General features: G+C 43.4%; 1 protein-coding gene across 1 annotated transcript in view; it reads left to right on the top strand.

The window, feature by feature from the left end:
* Nucleotides 1-7,500, top strand: part of apobec2a (apolipoprotein B mRNA editing enzyme, catalytic polypeptide-like 2a) — a 9,852-nt gene that overhangs the window by 2,145 nt on the left and 207 nt on the right. Inside the window, exon 3 of the mRNA XM_058374027.1 lies at nt 7,342-7,500. This exon is cut by the window's right edge and continues 207 nt beyond it. The gene's annotated coding sequence lies outside the window, so the exon portion shown is untranslated. The remainder of the gene's footprint in view (nt 1-7,341) is intronic.

The raw sequence follows: 7,500 nt of genomic DNA, 5'->3' as shown, positions 1-7,500 counted from the left end.
CACACACGAACACAGACACACAAACGCACACACACGAACACAGACACACACACGCACACACACACACACACGTGCACACACGTGCACACACACACACACACACACACACGCACACACACGAACACACACACACACGCACACACACACACACACAAACGCACACACACGAACACACACACACACACACACACACGCACGAACACACACACACACGCACACACACGAACACACACACAAACGCACACACACGAACACAGACACACACACGCACACACACACACACACACACACACGTGCACACACACACACACACACACACACACGAACACACACACGCACACACACGAACACACACACAAACGCACACACACGAACACAGACACACACACGCACACACACATGAACACAGACACACACACGCACACACACATGAACACAGACACACACACGCACACACACACATGAACACAGACACGCACACACACGCGCACACACACACACAAACACAGACACACACACGCGCACACACACACACAGACACACACACGTGCACACACACACACACACGCGTGCGCACACACACGCGCACACACACACACAAACACAGACACACACGCGCACACACACACGCGTGCGCACACACGCGCACACACACGTGCACACACACACATACGTGCACACACACACACGCGAACACACACACACACGAACACACACACAAACGCACACACACGCACACACACACATGAACACAGACACACACACGCACACACACACATGAACACAGACACACGCACACACACGCGCGCACACACACGCGCACACACACACACAGACACACACACGCGCACACACACAGACACACACACGTGCACACACACACACACGCGTGCGCACACACGCGCACACACACACGAACACAGACATACACGCGCACACACACGCGCGCACACACGCACGCGAACACAGACACACACACACGCACACACACAAGAACACAGACATACACGCGCACACACACGCGCGCACACACACACGCGAACACAGACACACACACACACACGCACACACACAAGAACACAGACATACACGCGCACACACACACACGCACACACGCACACGAACACAGACACACACACACACGCACACACACACAAGAACACAGACATACAAAAATAGGAATGTTTGATCCTAATTTAGCGTGAAAATTTTACATTTTAATTAGGAGGAGCAAGGACAAGAGAAAAATTTTTATCTTAGAGAGGAGGCGGGGCTAAGCCCTGGTGCTAGGTATGACACATGCTCATAAAGTCTGTGATTGGTTGACCAATAAAAAAGAGCGCTTTTAAATAGGGTCTGTTATAAGCCTTCTTTTTACAGGCCCATTTTCACTTATTTAACCTTAATCACACACACACACGCACACACACACACACACACACACACAACAAAAATAGGAATGTTTGACCCAAAGATAGAAAGGAAACAAGGAACAGCTGAAACTATTCAGCAGGAACTAATGACCATATAAGGAAGGTGATGGCCAAAAAAAGGACACAGGCAGAGCAGAGTGTAACAAAGATCACACACTCTGATGTGTAACACAGATCACACACTGATGTGTAACACAGATCACACACTCTGATGTGTAACACAGATCACACACTCTGATGTGTAACACAGATCACACACTCTGATGTGTAACACAGATCACACACTCTGATGTGTAACACAGATCACACACTCTGATGTGTAACACAGATCACACACACTCTGATGTCTAACACAGATCACACACTCTGATGTGTAACACAGATCACACACACTCTGATGTCTAACACAGATCACACACACTCTGATGTGTAACACAGATCACACACACTCTGATGTGTAACACAGATCACACACACTCTGATGTGTAACACAGATCACACACACTCTGATGTGTAACACAGATCACACACACTCTGATGTGTAACACAGATCACACACTCTGATGTGTAACACAGATCACACACACTCTGATGTGTAACACAGATCACACACACTCTGATGTGTAACACAGATCACACACTCTGATGTGTAACACAGATCACACACTCTGATGTGTAACACAGATCACACACACTGATGTGTAACACAGATCACACACACTCTGATGTGTAACACAGATCACACACACTGATGTCTAACACAGATCACACACACTCTGATGTGTAACACAGATCACACACACTCTGATGTGTAACACAGATCACACACTCTGATGTGTAACACAGATCACACACACTCTGTTGTGTAACACAGATCACACACACTCTGATGTGTAACACAGATCACACACTCTGATGTGTAACACAGATCACACACTGATGTGTAACAGATCACACACACTCTGATGTGTAACACAGATCACACACACTCTGATGTGTAACACAGATCACACACTCTGATGTGTAACACAGATCACACACTCTGATGTGTAACACAGATCACACATACTCTGATGTGTAACACAGATCACACACTCTGATGTGTAACACAGATCACACACTCTGATGTGTAACACAGATCACACACTCTGATGTGTAACACAGATCACACACTCTGATGTGTAACACAGATCACACACACTCTGATGTGTAACACAGATCACACACTCTGATGTGTAACACAGATCACACACACTCTGATGTGTAACACAGATCACACACACTCTGATGTGTAACACAGATCACACACTCTGATGTGTAACACAGATCACACACACTCTGATGTGTAACACAGATCACACACTCTGATGTGTAACACAGATCACACACTCTGATGTGTAACACAGATCACACACTCTGATGTGTAACACAGATCACACACACTCTGATGTGTAACACAGATCACACACACTCTGATGTGTAACACAGATCACACACTCTGATGTGTAACACAGATCACACACACTCTGATGTGTAACACAGATCACACACTCTGATGTGTAACACAGATCACACACACTCTGATGTGTAACACAGATCACACACACTCTGATGTGTAACACAGATCACACACTCTGATGTGTAACACAGATCACACACTCTGATGTGTAACACAGATCACACACACTCTGATGTGTAACACAGATCACACACACTCTGATGTGTAACACAGATCACACACACTCTGATGTGTAACACAGATCACACACACTCTGATGTGTAACACAGATCACACACACTCTGATGTGTAACACAGATCACACACTCTGATGTGTAACACAGATCACACACACTCTGATGTGTAACACAGATCACACACTCTGATGTGTAACACAGATCACACACTCTGATGTGTAACACAGATCACACACACTCTGATGTGTAACACAGATCACACACTCTGATGTGTAACACAGATCACACACTCTGATGTGTAACACAGATCACACACACTCTGATGTGTAACACAGATCACACACTCTGATGTGTAACACAGATCACACACTCTGATGTGTAACACAGATCACACACACTCTGATGTGTAACACAGATCACACACACTCTGATGTGTAACACAGATCACACACTCTGATGTGTAACACAGATCACACACACTCTGATGTGTAACACAGATCACACACACTCTGATGTGTAACACAGATCACACACACTCTGATGTGTAACACAGATCACACACTCTGATGTGTAACACAGATCACACACACTCTGATGTGTAACACAGATCACACACACTCTGATGTGTAACACAGATCACACACACTCTGATGTGTAACACAGATCACACACTCTGATGTCTAACACAGATCACACACTCTGATGTGTAACACAGATCACACACTCTGATGTGTAACACAGATCACACACACTCTGATGTGTAACACAGATCACACACACTCTGATGTGTAACACAGATCACACTCTGATGTGTAACACAGATCACACACTCTGATGTGTAACACAGATCACACACACTGATGTCTAACACAGATCACACACACTCTGATGTGTAACACAGATCACACACACTCTGATGTGTAACACAGATCACACACTCTGATGTGTAACACAGATCACACACACTCTGATGTGTAACACAGATCACACACACTCTGATGTGTAACACAGATCACACACTCTGATGTGTAACACAGATCACACACTCTGATGTGTAACAGATCACACACACTCTGATGTGTAACACAGATCACACACACTCTGATGTGTAACACAGATCACACACACTCTGATGTGTAACACAGATCACACACACTGATGTGTAACACAGATCACACACACTCTGATGTGTAACACAGATCACACACACACTGATGTCTAACACAGATCACACACACTCTGATGTGTAACACAGATCACACACACACTGATGTGTAACACAGATCACACACACTGATGTCTAACACAGATCACACACACTGATGTCTAACACAGATCACACACTCTGATGTGTAACACAGATCACACACACTCTGATGTGTAACACAGATCACACACACTCTGATGTGTAACACAGATCACACACACTCTGATGTGTAACACAGATCACACACACTCTGATGTGTAACACAGATCACACACTCTGATGTGTAACACAGATCACACACTCTGATGTGTAACACAGATCACACACTCTGATGTGTAACACAGATCACACACACTCTGATGTGTAACACAGATCACACACACTCTGATGTGTAACACAGATCACACACTCTGATGTGTAACACAGATCACACACTCTGATGTGTAACACAGATCACACACTCTGATGTGTAACACAGATCACACACTCTGATGTGTAACACAGATCACACACACTCTGATGTGTAACACAGATCACACACACTCTGATGTGTAACACAGATCACACACTCTGATGTGTAACACAGATCACACACTCTGATGTGTAACACAGATCACACACTCTGATGTGTAACACAGATCACACACACTCTGATGTGTAACACAGATCACACACTCTGATGTGTAACACAGATCACACACTCTGATGTGTAACACAGATCACACACACTCTGATGTGTAACACAGATCACACACACTCTGATGTGTAACACAGATCACACACACTCTGATGTGTAACACAGATCACACACTCTGATGTGTAACACAGATCACACACACTCTGATGTGTAACACAGATCACACACTCTGATGTGTAACACAGATCACACACTCTGATGTGTAACACAGATCACACACTCTGATGTGTAACACAGATCACACACACTCTGATGTGTAACACAGATCACACACACTCTGATGTGTAACACAGATCACACACTCTGATGTGTAACACAGATCACACACACTCTGATGTGTAACACAGATCACACACACTCTGATGTGTAACACAGATCACACACTCTGATGTGTAACACAGATCACACACTCTGATGTGTAACACAGATCACACACACTCTGATGTGTAACACAGATCACACACTCTGATGTGTAACACAGATCACACACACTCTGATGTGTAACACAGATCACACACACTGATGTGTAACACAGATCACACACACTCTGATGTGTAACACAGATCACACACTCTGATGTGTAACACAGATCACACACTCTGATGTGTAACACAGATCACACACACTCTGATGTGTAACACAGATCACACACACTCTGATGTGTAACACAGATCACACACACTCTGATGTGTAACACAGATCACACACTCTGATGTGTAACACAGATCACACACACTCTGATGTGTAACACAGATCACACACACTCTGATGTGTAACACAGATCACACACACTCTGATGTGTAACACAGATCACACACTCTGATGTCTAACACAGATCACACACTCTGATGTGTAACACAGATCACACACTCTGATGTGTAACACAGATCACACACACTCTGATGTGTAACACAGATCACACACACTCTGATGTGTAACACAGATCACACACACTCTGATGTGTAACACAGATCACACACACTCTGATGTGTAACACAGATCACACACTCTGATGTGTAACACAGATCACACACTCTGATGTGTAACACAGATCACACACTCTGATGTGTAACACAGATCACACACTCTGATGTGTAACACAGATCACACACACTCTGATGTGTAACACAGATCACACACTCTGATGTGTAACACAGATCACACACTCTGATGTGTAACACAGATCACACACTCTGATGTGTAACACAGATCACACACTCTGATGTGTAACACAGATCACACACACTCTGATGTGTAACACAGATCACACACACTCTGATGTGTAACACAGATCACACACTCTGATGTGTAACACAGATCACACACACTCTGATGTGTAACACAGATCACACACACTCTGATGTGTAACACAGATCACACACTCTGATGTGTAACACAGATCACACACTCTGATGTGTAACACAGATCACACACTCTGATGTGTAACACAGATCACACACTCTGATGTGTAACACAGATCACACACACTCTGATGTGTAACACAGATCACACACACTCTGATGTGTAACACAGATCACACACTCTGATGTGTAACACAGATCACACACTCTGATGTGTAACACAGATCACACACTCTGATGTGTAACACAGATCACACACTCTGATGTGTAACACAGATCACACACTCTGATGTGTAACACAGATCACACACACTCTGATGTGTAACACTCCTACAGCCTGGATCAGTGTGTGTGTGTGTGTGTGTGTGTGTGTGTGTGTGTGTTTAAATGAAACTCTTCTGCAGAAGGGAAGAGACACTCAGTTTGATATGATGATATTTTTTATCATCGTATGTCCTAATGTTTATTTATATACATTATCTCCAATATCTTAATAATCTTAATGTGTAGTGTGTTATTAAGTCAGTCATCACCTGTCCGTCTGAAACACTTCTCCCTCTTCACCTTTCCCTTATTTATTCCTCTGCTAAGGAAATCCTTTTCTCTACTCCTGACACTTTTCGACCTTTAGATGGGTTTTAAGGTTAAAATGCCTTTGTGAATAACTTTTATCTTTAATGCCCACATTTATATGGGCATTAAATTCTATACACTAAGAATTTTCCTGGGCACACACACACACACACACAATCTTGTTATGGTTTCATAAATACATGCTATAAATCATCACCTGTGTTATGGAGCAGCAACAGACATCAATTAATCAATTAATCCTTTTAATCAATTATTTTTTTTCAGTTAATCATTTATCAATTAATCTGTTCTATTAATTATACCTCTCCTCTCTCTCTCTCTCTCTCTCTGTCTCTGTACCTTTCTCTCTCGCAGGATCCAAACAGGAAGTTAAAGATTGGAGTAGCAGATGGCTTATACTGTGTGTGTGTGTGTGTCTGTCCTTCTACTTTTAAATTTACTTCAAGATCCTGAAACATTTTGTTCTATCACATGTTAGAATTGATGTAATGTTAGTGCATGTTGTATCTTCAT

This window comes from Hemibagrus wyckioides, linkage group LG21 (assembly GCF_019097595.1).
Source record: "Hemibagrus wyckioides isolate EC202008001 linkage group LG21, SWU_Hwy_1.0, whole genome shotgun sequence".
In the NCBI taxonomy this organism is placed as follows: Eukaryota; Metazoa; Chordata; class Actinopteri; order Siluriformes; family Bagridae; genus Hemibagrus; species Hemibagrus wyckioides.
The sequence above is the reverse complement of the archived record's forward strand: the minus strand, read 5'-3'. Positions and strand labels throughout refer to the sequence as shown.